Source organism: Panulirus ornatus, chromosome 9 (genome assembly GCF_036320965.1).
Source record: "Panulirus ornatus isolate Po-2019 chromosome 9, ASM3632096v1, whole genome shotgun sequence".
Lineage (NCBI taxonomy): Eukaryota > Metazoa > Arthropoda > Malacostraca > Decapoda > Palinuridae > Panulirus > Panulirus ornatus.
Window position 1 is genome coordinate 13,756,357 of NC_092232.1, and position 17,458 is coordinate 13,773,814.

The window sequence follows — 17,458 nt, forward strand, 5'->3', positions numbered from 1 at the left end:
CCCACCGTGCCCTCCAAGGCCATGATGAGGTAAAAGCAGTACCTTCCTCCCTTAACCACTCACTCGCTGACTTACAGATCTGGCTGATGTGTGACGCATCCATGACGAGGTGGGTTATACTACCGCTCTGGACAAGGAAGGAAGGAAGGCTTTTTAATCGACTCCCAAGTCACTACGGTAATATATATATATATATATATATATATATATATATATATATATATATATATATATATATATATATATATATATATATAACGTGGCTTGGGGGTTAGGGAACCTGGTTGCAACACTGATGGTCCGGGGTTCGAATCTGGCAGTATAAGGGTGAATGGTCTACATCAAATGTCAGGTGTACAAATTCCCGTAATGTCTTGCGAGTAGATTAACAGCCTGCCTGCCTGCCTGCCCTATATAGGCGTGAGCGGCAGTATCTTCACCTCCAAGAGAATGAGTGACTCATCAGCGAGATTCATGAATCAGCCAAGAGTTATGGAGGAGAAATTAGCTTGAAGGTCATTATGGCCTGAGGGTATAGACCACCTGGCTGCCACACAGATGGTCCAAGGTTTGAAGGTCGGGGGTTAAAGTGGTAATATATATATATATATATATATATATATATATATATATATATATATATATATATTATATATATAACTTCTTTCAGTAACTTTTTCAAAACCACTTGCAGTATCATTTTCCCAAGATTTTCCTGTACACACACACGCGCGCGCTGTACGCGTCAAACGTTTTACAATTTAGAAGCAACAGTTAATGAAACGGTCGCTCAAGTAACACCGTTAACCTCTGGTTCAGTGTCCACCGAAGTGCCTCACATAATACGGGTACCACATGACACACACTAGCCGTACTGGACTGCCACATATTCCACGTCTGACCACCTCGAAATCAAGGAAGAACTGCTCTGGGTTGTGTGGGTCGGGGGCCGCTGGAGGTGACAACGAACTGGGTAGTTTGTGTTTCACTGGATCATTGTTGACAAAAGTAAATCATTCGTGCCGGGTTACTATAATTCTAATATTAATCTATAGAAATGTTTACTAACCTCAAAAATAATTGGTATATACCCTGAAATCAATTACCAGTGTTGAGTTAGACGTATATTTGTGGACTCACGCGAAGGTAAAGAATGGAGAAATGGTCGTTGCTTATTCGCGCAACGTCGGTGCTGGTGCTGCTAGGGCGGCGTGCTCCTGGCTTGCGAGGATAAACCTAAAGCCGGATTTTTCGATTTCGGTTAATAAAACGGTGGCATTTGGTTAACAGATTATCATTTGCAGATACAAACGTGTTGGATCTACCAGGGACTTTAAAGCAAACATGGGAAAAGCAGAGGGAGGCGCATATTTACATGAACGAGCCTGCAGAGAGTGATTCCTTCAGTGTGTGTGACGGATATGTAGGTAAGATCAAGGTGCACACACACACACACACACACACATACACGGGGGCAAGAGTGTGGGAGTAGCTCCCCCGCACAGTACAATTAGGTGATCATAATGAAGTTAGTTTATCGTTGTGATACAATAATGAGCTTTGAATCAAGAGACTGCAGTAAGTATTAGGAAACTGGTAGGACTAGTACAAGTCTCGTACCAAAAACAAAAGTGGGATTATCATGAATAAGATTCCAGTGATGGAAAAAAAGAATAACAAGGAAATGACTCATTGAGGAACGTCGTCAGCTGGGGTACATGGCTGCCAGACGTGGGTACATGGCTGCCAGACGTGGGTACATGCCTGCCAGACGTATTATCGTGACCAGAACGTCTACATCCAGGATGCCTTGATGCGTCGCAACAATAAATCGAACTGCCACCAATTTCTAGGTGCTGTGGAATCAACAGTACTATGTTACGAGTATACAGAAGGAATGCAAGAGAAACTGAATAGCAACAGACAACTGAATCCCAATGAGTCTGCTTCTGACAGTGTAAGCTCATACTTCAATGTGGCAATGTGGATGTTTCAAACACGAAAATCGGTAAGCTTTCTGGGTTAATAAGGAGGCACAAATTATGTCAGTCGTGGATTTGAAGCGAAATATCCATCAAGTCTATTCTTAGACGTGCCTGCGTCACTGCTTTGTACCACTCTATCCTTAAGTAACTTGGTAGATCGAGGTCATTTCTATCCAGCATTCTGTCGGCCAGTATCTGCTTGCTAACTACCAGGCGGTATTAGAATATAGGTATAAGTGAGGAGACCTACCGAAAGGGCTGATAACTTACACCATTCATGTCATCTTTTTAGAGTACAGTTCGATTAAGGATTCTCAGCTAGGCTTCATGTATTCACTTGGTTTTTATCTCTGAAGTGTTCGAAACAGTCGGACAAAGATGGTATAATCTATTTCGATTAAGCTAAAGCATTTGATAAGGCGCTACACGAAAGGAACATACATACATACATATATATATATATATATATATATATATATATATATATATATATATATATATATATATATATATTTCTCACGCGAGGCTTCACTTGGATTAAGCAGCATGGTTCAGTTATGATCGGTCAGTTGCAAAATGGATGAAGATTTCCTAGAAACTGTGTAAAGAACTGCAATATTGACGTCCAATATCAGGATTTCATAACCCGGTGATATACCAAAGAAACTGAACGTACTTTTTTGAAATAGGTACAGAGTGGGCATTAAATAGATGTTGCTATAGATGAGGAGGGAAATGATAAAACAGACGTCATTAAAGAACTACGATTGAATATTCAAAATAGAACTAAAAAATAAAAATAGGTTTCAAACTACAGAGATTGAGATATAATTAGCAAACTCCTATGTCGCTTAATGAAAAAAACTTGCCAAATACCACGAGAGCAAGTTACACTGGAAACTTCAAAAAATTTGAAGAGAGATTGAATGAGTACATGAGTGAGCATGGATGGGTGTGATTATGAGCTGTCCTGCAGGAGCCGGATGCAGTTTGATCCCTTTGTATGTTATTGTGTCATGTGATATCAGAGACTATCCCGGCAATGGTGGCATGACCTGAACCGACGTACGTTAGGGTTAAGTCGAGCAGGCAGGCAGCCGGCTGGCTACCCCAACCGACCGTTGCCAAACCCAATAGTTTGTCTGTGTTTACCGCCAAGGGGGAAGGGGAATGTTATTCCATGTGTGGCGAGGTGGCGATGGGAATGAATAGAGGCAGACAGTGTGAATTGTGTGCATGTGTATATATGTATGTGTCTGTGTGTGTATATATATATGTGTACATTGAGATGTATGGGTATGTATATTTGTGTGTGTGGACGTGTATGTATATACATATGTATGGGGGTGGGCTGGGCCATTTCTTTCGTCTGTTTCCTTGCGCTACCTCGCAAACGCGGGAGACAGCGACAAAGCAAAATAAAATAAAAGATAAATATATATATATATATATATATATATATATATATATATATATATATATATATATATATATATATATATATACACCTGATTCAGTCATAATTACTAATGGAGAGTAAATGTCATTTATTGGTAAGTTTAAAATGTTCTGCTGAATACAGCAGATGTTGATGTACCTAACATAAGGGGTTTTCGCTGATCATGAACCCTGGCCTACCCTGCGTGGCCGCGAATCGTTTTCAAAAATTGATGTGTTTTGAGTGTGTGTGTGTGTGTGTGTGTGTGTGTCAGTGGAGGACACATGTGGACAATCAAATCAATAGACTTTAGTCAATTCATATGAAGTATAGTAACAATAATGGAATAATGACACGAGTTTGAATCAAGTATGCAGTACTTAACGAGAACAACCATTACTATGTAGTGCATGAAGACCTGTTTTTGAGTCATGTCATAAATCAAAACATTTTACGTTTATCAGTTTTATCATAATAATTGTTATCATTAGTTATTATCATTATCATTTCATTATTATTATTACTAATACTATCATTATTATTACTATTATTATCATCATAATTATCATTATTATTATTATTATTATTATTATTATTATCATTATTATTATTATCATTAGTATCATTATTATTATTATTATCATCATTATTATCTTCATTATTATTATAGGGAAGCGGGGAGTCACTATTGACACATTGTCCCGGCCAATAACAACCAGCAGGTACATATATATAACCCTAACCAACTTGGATATCCAATCATGGTTACCGAGCGCGATGGCTCCAACATACAAGGTCAACACACCTTCCCCAGTTCGCCCTTGACCTCGCGTACAAAGGCAAGACGCGGAATAATACACACATTGCAGTACAATTGGTGTGGGATACCACTGTATTACTCTTGTATGTTAAGCCACACTCGACAGATGGTGAAGTAGAAGACGTTATTAATAATAATGTCATCCTGTTATTCATTCGTGATTGCAGTGTAAAAACAACAATAACGTGTACCAGGGAAATTTAGATTACATTTTCAAGTGATTTAGAACAGTATTATGTTATTTTTTTCCCAGAAAAAAGTGGATCTTTTTTTCTTTTAACAGGCTGTGGAAATAGCAAACAGAAAATTGAATGTAAGGTCCACTTTCTTTGGGTCTGGTCAGCATAATCACCCATGTCTTGGGAATGAGAGAGCTGCCCCCAGATACCTGGGTGGGTATTGCCCCCAGATACCTGGGTGGGTATTGCCCCTCAGATACCTGGGTGGGTATTGCCCCCAGATACCTGGGTGGGCAATGGTGACCCATGGGTATACTCATGCGTGACTCATCTACCTTTCATAATGAATAATGAGTCATAATCAGTGGAAAAGCGTACCAAAGTAAGAATGAGGACCAGCATAGGACAAGAATACATATATATATATATATATATATATATATATATATATATATATATATATATAGATGGTAAACTATGAAAATACTGGAGGGGGAAAAAAAAAGATTATGATGAAATAGCAAAATACAGTGATTGGTCACGCTTGAGGCAGACATCTTACATCATACAGTGATTGGCTGATAAATACGGCTGACAAATCTTACATCACACAGTGATTGGCTGATAAATACGGGCTGACTGTAGTGATTATAGTGATTGGTTAAGAATGTGATGGGCATATTTGATCATACATAGTTACGATAGTTGGTTTTGACATACCGTAGGAAAATATATATATATATATATATATATATATATATATATATATATATATATATATATATATATATATACATAGGTGTTTATAACGTGAATGACATGAAAACTTGTTAAATTGAATAATTTCCTTTTGTAAAATTGAATAACTTCCTGAAAAATCTGGCCACTCGCTACTGTTGACTGCCTAGCAATACACATTGCAGACGATGTAGGGGAAGGAACGGAATTACTCTCCCACCCCTTACAGTAACACCAGCTTTATCCACCCATACAGCACCGCCAGCATTACCCTTCCCCTACAGCAACGTCAGAATTACCCTACCCCCTTTACTCTACCTACTACAGCAACGCCAGCATTACCCTTCCCCCTACAGCAACGCCAGCATTACCCTTCCCCCTACAGCAACACCAGCATTACCCTTCCCCCTACAGCAACACCAGCATTACCCTTCCCCCTACAGCAACACCAGCATTACCCTTCCCCCTACAGCTACACCAGCATTACCCTTCACTGACCATGACAAGGATGAGCCAAGTTTAATAACATTCCCGGTGTACCCCCCCCCCCCCCCCCACGAGACTAATGTCTTGGTATCTCTGTCCCTCTCGCATTCTCTCTCTCTCTCTCTCTCTCTCTCTCTCTCTCTCTCTCTCTCTCTCTCTCTCTCTCTCTCTCTCTCTCTCTCTCTCTCTCCAATTGACCCACACTTCTATCTCCTTAGCTCTGGATATCTATCTATCTCTTTATCTCTATCTGTCTCATCTTCTGGTCGTATGGCTCTCTCCTTATTCCTATACACATCCCTCACTCTCCCAGGCCTCTTCTTCCCCCCCCCTCGTAGATGACCTCGTCATGGTGCCGGCCAGCAGGTCTCTCTCTGTCACTGTCCATCCTAGGCACTGTCCTCCCCACCAGACGACCTGGACATAGACCGCCCTGTCTTCTGTTGTCTGTTCTCCTCATATGCAACGGTCATGTTTCCACCCGTTGCCTCCTCTTGCCCGTCGTCAGCCCGAGTGACACTTTCTGTTATGTCGTGGGCCAGACAGATGTTGTGTATAGCACTGTATTCATGTTATATTTGTTGTACGATATTGCACTGTGAAATTAATCTATCGTATGGTATGAGTTAAGAAGGATCGAAGTCTTCTCACAAAGGGCCACGGTGAGCGACCTTCACGTACGTTCTCCCGTTGTCGCTCATACAACCAGCAAATATATCATTTTGCTTCACGTGTGTTATTACTGACACGGCTACACCCGTGTGTCCCTGTGTCCACAGTATGGCTACACCCGTGTGTCCCTGTGTCCACAGTATGACTACACCCGTGTGTCCCTGTGTGCACAGTATGGCTACACCCGTGTGTCCCTGTGTCCACAGTATGGCTACACCGTGTGTCCCTGTGTGCACAGTATGGCTACACCCGTGTGTCCCTGTGTCCACAGTATGGCTACACCCGTGTGTCCCTGTGTGCACAGTATGGCTACACCCGTGTGTCCCTGTGTCCACAGTATGGCTACACCCGTGTGTCCCTGTGTGCACAGTATGGCTACACCCAAAACATACGTATCATTACACTACGTAGGTCAATATGGCAAAGACCACAGACCCAAGTGTCCCATCGACCCATAAAGAGTTAATGGGGAACAGAGAGAGAGAGAGAGAGAGAGAGAGAGAGAGAGAGAGAGAGAGAGAGAGAGAGAGAGAGAGAGAGTGTCATTCCCCCCCCTAATTATACTTTTGATAATGGATATGAATAACTCATTACCTCAAGACTGGCTGACTTGATATATAGATGAAGGGGAAGCATAGACACGAGAGTCGACAACCATTGTAAACAATGAATAAGATTGTTGGTATACGGCCTGGATGTTGTCACTGGCCTGGGCACTGTCACTAGCCTATTTGATGGGAAATATTTCCATGTTATGTGAGGAAGACTGATTTGCTTTACGGAGGAAGATTTCTTCTTTGCTTGGCGAAGAAAAAATTCCTCTGTTTTCTAGGACGATTTCTTTGTTGACTGAGAAAGATTTCGTTGTTTGGCGTGGAGGAGTTCTTCCTTGTACGGTGAGCAAGATTTCTCTTTAGATAGGTGTGAAGATGTCTTTTCTGTTGGTTGTGGGAAAACTTCATCTTATAATGAGGAAGATTTCTCAGCAGGACGAGCAAGATTTCACAGCAAGGCGAGGAAGACTTAACAGTGTGGCGGGGAAGATTTCTCTGGGTGGCGTGGAAGATCTCTCTATCTGGCGAGAGAGAATTCACAGTATGGCGGGGGAAGATTTCTCTGGGTGGCGTGGAAGATCTCTCTATATGGCGAGGAAGAGAATTTCATAAAGGGAGAGAGTTAAAAAAAAAGGGTAGAAATTAATCATGGCTCCGCAGATGTTTGTAGCCCAGACTCCTGAAGGATGAAAAGTCATGGGGAAAGGAAGAGACGAAAGGAGGAGGAGGAGGAGGAGGCGAATTCCACAACGCAGCTGTTCGAAGGAAGAAGGAGGAGGGTAGTATAACGGTCAATCCTCGAGTAACAAGTCCCCACACAGAAACTGTAGGAAGCAGCAGCCAAACGCGTGCCGCGAATCCAAGCCTATGGGGGTAAAGGGGACCCATACAGACGGCTCTCGTACACTGGAACCCTACCGTCCAGCCCTCATAAATGAGATCCCATCCTCCCCCAACCATCCCTCATAGGCCAGAACCATAAGGTCCAGCTCCCTGAAACAAATTTCGGCAACAAGAGACGACGACCCACCAGTGGAAACCATAGACAGTTGACGAGTGGATGATCTGATTGCACAAGGGGATGGAGGGGGAGAAGGGAGTCTTGGCTTTCCTCTACCCTCTTTCCCCTCTTCCCCATATTACTCTTATATGGCTGGGACGACAGGGACGGAGGGAGGGTGTATGGTGTCTCTATACATATCCCAGCGTCCGCGCACTCCGGTGTTCGTACATTCCCGATGTCATTTGTATCTCGGTGTCCGTGAATCCATCCCCCTCGGTGTCCTTTGTATTCCCTGTGTCCGTGTGCCTGTGAGGCCCGCTAGGTGGATGGATTTTGGTGCACGTCTGCACGTATGTCGTTCGGCAAATGAGAACGAGACAGTGTGGTAAATATAAGTCACAGTTCAAGGCTACCGAATACATCAGGGATCAAGATCACTAGATCACTAGAGCTGCCAGAATCCAAGCAAGGCCACCGAATCAATATATACATCAGGGGTCAAGATCACTAGATCACTAGATCTGCCACAATTCAAGGTCACTGGGTCAATATATGTCATAGGTCAAGGTCACCAGGTCAGGAAGCCGTGAATGTACTCAGCGCCGTCTTATATACAGTTGATGAATGGGTTTTTTTTTGTTTTTTCATATATATCTATGTCGCGTTTTCTTTTGGCACGATACTAGCTACTTTCGCGAGAAATTGACTCTCGACGCAGTCTCATTATGACACACACACTCTGTCGATGACATACGTATGTACTCACGGTATACAACACCCTTAGCACACACTTTACACCCACGACACACAATACACTCACGGCTATCCATGTACTCACAACAATATACAGACCCGTAATACACTTATGATACGATTAACTCATGATATACACAGTAAAGTAAGCACCTGTGTTACGTTGACCATACAGTACACTAACCACACAGAATACAAAGCAATATAAAGAAATTCATACGATACACTTGCAACACACTCTGCACCCACTATAAACTCAACATGAAACAACACTCGTACGATACTCTCATACTAAATGTTACACTTTTATGACACACTGATGCAACACACTCATGAAACATTCACATGAAATACACAAAACACTCGCAACTCAAAACATTACGACAGTTCTGTCGTGATGCGTGTTGTATTTATGACACTCTATATACACTCATACAATAAGTCGACAAGATACACTCTCTCAAAGCACTCTGGGTACACCATGAACTCGAGAGGTGGGTCTGGCTGTCTTAGTTAATGCCCAGGGTCTGGCTCTCTCGGTTGATGCCTACAGCTCGGCCCTCTCGGTTGATGCCTACGGCTCGGCCCTCTTGGTTGATGCCTACAGCTCGGCCCTCTCGGTTGATGCCTACGGCCCAGCCCTCTCTGTTGATGCCCACGACCTCGCTCTCTCAGTTGATGCCCACGACTTGGTTCTCTCGGTCAAAAGAGATTGCCAAACGAAGTTAACCTGTGTTCAGGAACTCTATTTAAGTAATTGGATACGACAGGTTCACTGGGGAGACACGCGTTAAATGAAGAATCTCCTGAAGTCAAGCAATTGAAACTTGTTCAAACTCTTTTAACTTTGTCGTCCTGGAGTGGTGTCTGGCATGTCTGGAATCCACAAGAGCAGGATCTGAAGGCCCAACCTGCCAGGACCTATACTGATCCTTTTGACGTTGGCAGGAACACAAGCTGCAGGCAATCACGGCTCGGATGAAGGGTCTCGCCTACAAGGCGTCACGCCTCTGAGAAACGACTGGCCGCCCGACGCTCGCGAAATGTGACTAGGAGGTTCGTGACTAAGGCCATCAGAGCTCTGAGGTCTCTCTTTAGGACGGTGGAGGAGGGGAGGAGAGGGTAGGGGAGTGAGATGAGGGAGGGAGGGAGAGAGAGGGAGGTGTGTGAGGACGCTGCTTCTCACTCTGGTCCAAACATAAATAATGTCAGAGAGCGATCCACCACTCACTCCTGCCTGGGAATCCTGGTGAGAAGGAACTAGTTTTCTGTGTCTCTGTGTCGCCTCTACCGACGTAGTGCGGATTACTGAAAAGTGTCCACGCCCGGCACAGCGGTGTGATACAGACTTCTCTCTCTCTCTCTCTCTCTCTCTCTCTCTCTCTCTCTCTCTCTCTCTCTCTCTCTCTCTCTCTCTCTCTCTCTCAAAACATGTTAACCGTCATAACCCTTCCAACAACTACTTGTTCCCCTGCCTTAACAACCTTACCTGACCTAACCTAACCATGCTTCCCCTACTTTAATAACCTTGACGCCCCTTCCGTCAACCTGCCTCTCTCGTTCTCTGCTCGTCCACTCTCTCGCTCGAACATACAATAACCTGATCTACACAAAGGTAGACTGAAGGTTTACCTTTAATGCTGTACGAATGTAACGCCGTTCGTATGTACGAATGTAACGTCGTTCGTATGCATACTAGACTGAATAGTGTATTCAAATCAAAGGGGCAAAATTTCTGCCAACTTTTCCCGTTGGAAATTTCACATTGACTTATACTTAACGTCTAAGATTACATTAACAAACTTTTCTGATACCGGGTGGATATCCGGATTCTGAACGACGAATAATCATACTCCTAAATTCATATTTTATGAGAGCGAATAAAGGGAAATTAAATACGTTTATTTTCCCTATTTTTTTCCCCCCTCACATTTCAAAACATCTGTTGATAATGGAGACCCCCTCGAGTAGAATAGGAGATGTAGGAGGGCAGAGGGCGCCACCAAGCCCTTACAGCGCCAGGTAAGTCTTTTGTTGGCTCCCTCTCCCACGCAGGAAATAGTAATATCAAAGGTATACTCTACAATAGCTCGGTGGTGGGTCATGGTGGGTCGTGAGGAGGAAGGGGGGGAAGGTGGATTCTGGTGGGCCCGGGCGGGTGGGACAAATGGTGGTAGTGGGCCAAGGGGTGGGGTGGGGGAGTTGTTGTTGTTGTTGTTGGTTGTGGTGGTGGTGGTGGGTTAAGGTGGGTGGGTAGGTGGGTGAGGAAAGGTGGGTGCAGGAGGCAAGGTCATGGCAGAGGGGTCAAGGTCACGTTCGGTGGGGGGTAAGTGTTCTGAGGGCATTTTATTTGTTTATGGCCTTTTAAGTTTCTGGTGTGGGGCGGGCATGTCGTATGTATGTATGTGTGTGTGTGTGTGTGTGTGTGTGTGTGTGATATCTACTATAGCTGAAGTCGTGTTGGGTGGGAGTGGTTGACATTCTAGGCTGTGGGAAGATGTAGGTTGGATTAATGTTTGTCATGGGTTAGGAGGATGACGGGAGATTTCTCTAAGGGGAATAGAGACATTCTCTTGATGGACTCTTGTGTCTTAATTGAGAGATGTGGTGTTACGTAACTACTGTAGCCTGGGTGGTGGTGGTGGTGGCGACGGTGGTGCTGGAGATATATACACTCAACACTTAGACAGTGACACACACACACACACACACACACGCAGATCCTTTCAGTACAATCGTACGTCAATGTGTTCTGCACGAAGTTCTTTACAGCAGCACTAGACCAAACACCCTCTCTCCTCTCCCTCCTCCCATCCAAATTCCTTCATAACTAACCACCCATCCCTCCGGGTATAGAGATACTGAAAGCCTACCTTTGCCTCACAAGTCAGCCACCTCTATTCACAGATCTACCCCCCTCCTCCTCACCTCTAGCAAACGTCTCACTGATCAACCACAGACACGTTGGACTGACTCGCCAAACACGAAGTACCCGACCTCCCAAATCAAAACGCCATCTCACCAGATAGACTTTGCATCCGTCAGAAACCACACACACACCTCTCCGCTCCCCTGAAAAACACGTTACACCATCTCGTTTACGCTTAGGACATCACCCATTGCCGTCATCACTACAAACACCAGCTCACCGCATCTCTGTACAGTGACGACATCGAACACTCACTGCTCAAGATGCCCCTCACTCTCCCTCACATAGATATACTCACATCACAACGATATATGACCTATGGTCCCGCCTGGTGGAAGTGGCCGGCTTCCTGAGTGCTGCGGGAGTGTCATAAAGACAGAAGAAACTCCTGGGACATATATATATATATATATATATATATATATATATATATATATATATATATATATATATATATATCATACAAACCTTCAATAGCAGGTTCGAACTCGGGACCCCTGCATGGCAGGCGGGAGCGCTACCGCTAGGCTATGATCGCCCCTAACACGGAAATGAGTATTCGAATACTAAGTAATCGAATACCCTTCGTGCTCAACGGTCGTGCTCAAGAGTCGCGCACCGTTGTTCTCAAGGGTCGTTCTTTCGTGGTCAGTGGTCGTACATTCGTGGTGGTCAATGGTCGTAACGTCGTGCTCAAGGGTCGTACATTCGTGGTCAATGGTCGTAACGTCATGCTCAAGGGTCGTACTTTCGTGGTCAGTGGTCGTAACGTCGTGCTCAAGGGTCGTACTTTCGTGGTTAAGGGTCGTACCGTCGTGTCCAAAGGGTCGTACCATCGTGCTCAGAAGGTGTATACCGACACGCCCAAGGGTTTAAACCTACGCCGCTGTACTGGTGCTCGCTGTCCTACGGTGGAAGGAAACTCTAAGTAATCGTGAACAGTTCTGTCCACTACTCGGGAAGTGACGGGGCAGAGGCGAAGAAAAAAAGAAATTAGTGGAGAGTTGATGCGATAAGTCGACACAGAGAGAGAAACAAAAAAAAGGAGAGAAATCCGGAACCATAAAGAATTCCTCTCCCTCTCCCTACATATATACGAGTCCACACGACTGTGTATAGTCATTCCCAATCCCCAGAGAGTGGCTGGCTTGAATGCCCCGCCACTGCCGACTCTTTTGTCAGGGGAAACTGGCCAGGGGTGGGTGGGTTGGGATGGGGACTCCAGAGAAGTTGCATACGGCTGAAAAACTCTTAAAAAGACCCGTTGAATGTTATCATTAATCAGATCATCATAGAGGCTGGCCACAGCGATATTTGAAGGATGGGTTTGTTGTCTGGTGGATTGAGACTGATCGATTCATGGGGTGAACTAATCGTTGGGGGAGAAATGATCGTAGACTCACCTGGGTAGCGAACGAAGCGGTACAAGTTCACTAGTGGGTCATCAGGACTCTGAAAATATTCCCCCGTCCTTTGTTCTTCTCATCCGCAAGACAATTGTGGCTCGTTATGTTGCCGACTTTTGTTTCGGATCAAAGTGCAGACAAGTTCAGAGGGACACCAGGTACACTTGGGTGCATCAGGAACCTACATTACACCACAACCAAGATCGTCTGCGACTTCGTCTGTCATCAGCATAATACTGTCCACCAAGCTCCCTCCGTCCCCAGTCGTATCACGCAGGATCTCATGCCTGATTTGACCCACTTATCAGACCACTTTAGAGACGGTTCTCCCTTCCTCCAGGAGGGAGTAACAATAGACAGCCCATTAGGACTTAATCTTGTTAATTTAACCTAATGCCATCTCGGACACGACCTCTTCCAAGATCCTTGACTTCGTCCAGTCACGTACTACCTCTCACTAGTTTATGCACCTGCGTGGAAGTCCAAAGACAAGGACCACCTGATTACGTCTTTAAGGAGGCCAAGGAACCTGCCTCCATTCTAAGGTTCTCCTGCGAACTCAGCAACAAGAACCGCCTTCCTCTCTTCTCTTTTTTTTTCATGTTCTGGCCAGCGACAACACTGGACAATACACTGTATCATCCTTGAAGAAAAAGATGAAGGAGGGGAGACAATGGGCACTATCTTACCGCTACCAGGAAGTACCTTCACACATACGACGTTACCCGCATCAAAAATCTCGCTCCATCGAGCCAGAACAGCGAGTCTCCTTCATCTGAGACTTACTTCACAATGAAACCCAGTGTCGACAACAAGATCCTTATGAATAAGAGAGTTTCCACACACGGAAACAGATAAACGCAGTCGCCTTTACTTCATTAGCACGAACGCCAGACGTCGTCTTCTTAGAACCTCTGATGAAAACGGGAGACCAGAGAAGCGTCTTCATCACCACCAGCTTCTCCCAACACAAAGACGAACCCAAACTCGACAGTGACAACAAGACTGGGACGACAGAGCGTTTCGCCATGAAGAGCAATTGCAACTGCAACCAAAAAAATAATCGGCTCCATAATCTTGTATCTACGAAGTGAAATGTCAATAAGGAAGTGTTTCAACCTCTTGGTGAACATGGAGTACACACAGACTCACTACCACCAGAGACGTTCTACCAAAAAATCAGCTCCATAATCTTGTATCTACGAAGTGAAATGTCAATAAGGAAGTGTTTCAACCTTTTGGTGAACATGGAGTACACACAGACTCACTACCACGAGAGACGTTCTACCAAAAAAATCAGCTCCATAATCTTGTATCTACGAAATGAAATGACAATAAGGAAGTGTTTCAACTTCTTGGTGAACATGGAGTACACACAGATGCACTACCCCCACAGTACGTTCAAGGCAAGGCGCTGCTGCCCATGCCATATATGCGAACCCGACGAGAGGTTAGTCTGACTTAGACATATTATGGTCTTTTGGTTCCTTCCATACGACCAACCACCATCATGTGGAACGCCGGACATGTTTTTGAAGTTGATGTTTTCTCCATCGGCCAACTAGAGGCTTGCAGTTCAACCAGCTGGCTGTGTTGGTTGTGCCATCCGCCACACTCCTCACACAGCCAGCTGGCTATGTTGGTTGTGCCATCCGCCTCACTCCTCACACAGCCAGTTGGCTATGTTGGTTGTGCCATCCGCCACACTCCTCACACAGCCAGTTGGCTGTGTTGGTTGTGCCATCCGCCTCACCCACACAGCCAGCTGGCTATGTTGTTTGTGCCATCCGCTACACTCCTCACACAGCCAGTTGGCTGTGTTGGTTGTGCCATCCGCCTCACCCACACAGCCAGCTGGCTATGTTGTTTGTGCCATCCGCTACACTCCTCACACAGCCAGTTGGCTGTGTTGGTTGTGCCATCCGCCTCACCCACACAGCCAGCTGGCTATGTTGTTTGTGCCATCCACCTCACCCACACAGCCAGCTGGCTATGTTGTTTGTGCCATCCGCTACACTCCTCACACAGCCAGTTGGCTGTGTTGGTTGTGCCATCCGCCTCACCCACACACAGCCATCCTCCAGCCAGATCACCCAACGCATCACCGACATAAACGGGCTGAGTTGGGCTTCGATTCTCCTCATGTTATTAAAGATTCCGTTCACGGCATGTTTCTCTCCCCTCCAAATCATTCCCCTCTCGTGGGGGGGGGGGACAGGGGGACACAGGGGAGGGAGGGGAAAAGACTTATTCTTATATAATTTTTTTTTTTTTTTTTTGCCGACACAAAGATCGTTCCAGACTGAAGCGTTGACTTGGTTTCGGGACGTAGCGTTACTCTACAGGCTCCACACAGACACATGATATATATATATATATATACATACATATACCTATATATATATATATATATATATATATATATATATATATATATATATATATATATATATATATATACTGGAAATGAACGAACACTTTCATAGAACACATAATTTTTGCAACAGCAAGGATTCTAAATACAGCCAAATGATCAGTGCACCCAGCTACCACACAAATGGTGCGGGGTTCGAATCTTTTCCGTTGGAGGGCATTATGTTATTATATATATATATATATATATATATATATATATATATATATATATATATATATATATATATATATATATATATATATATATATATATAATGTATATATATACATATATACAGAGAGAGAGAGAGAGAGAGAGAGAGAGAGAGAGAGAGAGAGAGAGAGAGAGTTCGTCGTCAGGAAATCTTCCGTCTTTGCTCTTCTACCACTCTGTAAGACCGGGCTGGGGATCTCTAGTTCTGCAAAATCGAACCCCCAGGAACGTTACATGAGTGTACACACTCGATTCACCTTCTTGAAGCAGGAGGCTCGTGTGTGTGTGTGTGTGTGTGTGTGTGTGTGTGTGTGTGTGTGTGTGTGTGTGTGTGTGTGATTGATAATTCACGCTGAATACGCAAGACCTAAGCTGCTTAGCCTCGTGTCAAAAACCGCACACAACAAAGTATCCGAGTTTACATTTGTCTGTTCAGACAGACCCTCAGGCAAGCACAGGGCAAACCCTTTGCCTCTGGCCATACCAATCTCTACCAACACCCGAGGACACACACACACACACACACACACCCACACACACACACACACACACACACACACACACACACCCACACACACAGGACGTTGTGCACACTAAACATTAAGAGAAGATACTAAACAGTATAAAACAGAGTCTGGAGTTAGAGATATTCCATCTAGGAAATTCAACTTTATTTTAAAAATCTTTCCTGAGTTTCTGATGCATTTTGATGAATACAGAGTCGACGGATACGCTACCGGTGTTGTAGAAGACTACGACTATTTCTGGGGTTTGTATAATAATTAACTCCCAGTCAGTGAAGTGTGACTGAGGTTAATTTTTCTTTGAGTTGTAGTTGAGCAACTGATGTTCTACTCTTAGTATAACACATCGGCATTTCATGTACCACATCACTGTAGCGCAATCAACTTAAATGTTCAACTAATCATCACTGAGGGGTTAACGTATAAGCCATAGTGTTTACTCCGTAAACATTTACTGTATATGTCCCACCTTGACAATGTGGATGAACCTCACTCATTTGTTGATCTTATGTGTAGAAGTATCCAGCCCTACCTTGATCCTATGCTCTTTGATAATTAGTTAATTTGTTAACATCATAAACCTTCCAGTTAGTTTTGTATATCTCAGTTGTTGATCTTCAGTCGGATGTCTGCCAGAATTAAATAAACTGTTCGTTATCATTGAATTTCATTATTATTATTATCATTAGTATTATTATCATTATCATTATTATTATCATAATCATTATTATTACTATGATTATCATTATCATTATTATCATTATTATTATCATTATTATTATTATTATTATTATTATCATTATTATTATTATTATCATCATCATTACTATCATTATTATTATCATAATCATTATTATTACTGTGATTATCATTATCATTATTATCATTATTATTATCATTATTATTATTATTATTATTATCATTATTATTATTATTATCATCATCATTACTATCATTATTATTATCATAATCATTATTAATATTATCAATATCATTATTATCAATACTATTATAATCATGTAGAAACATACCAGTATACTCATGTAGAAACATACCCTTATACTCTACTTTAGTCTCACGTAGGAAGTGAACTGCTTGCTCAGTATCTCTTCTTCAAAACCATGAATGCTGTTTTGATATCTGTTAAGAGACAGTTCGTCTCCTTCACTATTCATCTAATGTAAGACTATGGTGGCAGGTTAAGGACGATGTCCAACCCTAGGTCTCCTTCAAACACTGATTCTTGCAGATTCAATCCTGCCAAATAATATTTATATCGAAGCCTTTTTTCGCTGTGACCCATCCTGCATACTTTCCATTCACTCGGGTTGGTTCAACAACC

At 43.5% G+C, this 17,458-nt stretch overlaps 1 protein-coding gene and 1 long non-coding RNA gene across 2 annotated transcripts in view; one reads left to right on the plus strand and one right to left on the minus strand.

Moving 5' to 3' along the window:
* Positions 1 to 871, minus strand: part of LOC139750094 (uncharacterized) — a 99,523-nt gene extending 98,652 nt beyond the window's left edge. The window contains exon 1 of the long non-coding RNA XR_011713076.1: positions 809 to 871. This is a non-coding gene — a long non-coding RNA (uncharacterized lncRNA). The remainder of the gene's footprint in view (positions 1 to 808) is intronic.
* The window catches only part of LOC139750093 (uncharacterized), a 219,499-nt gene that overhangs the window by 84,550 nt on the left and 117,491 nt on the right, over positions 1 to 17,458 (plus strand). The gene's annotated exons all lie outside the window — the stretch shown is intronic.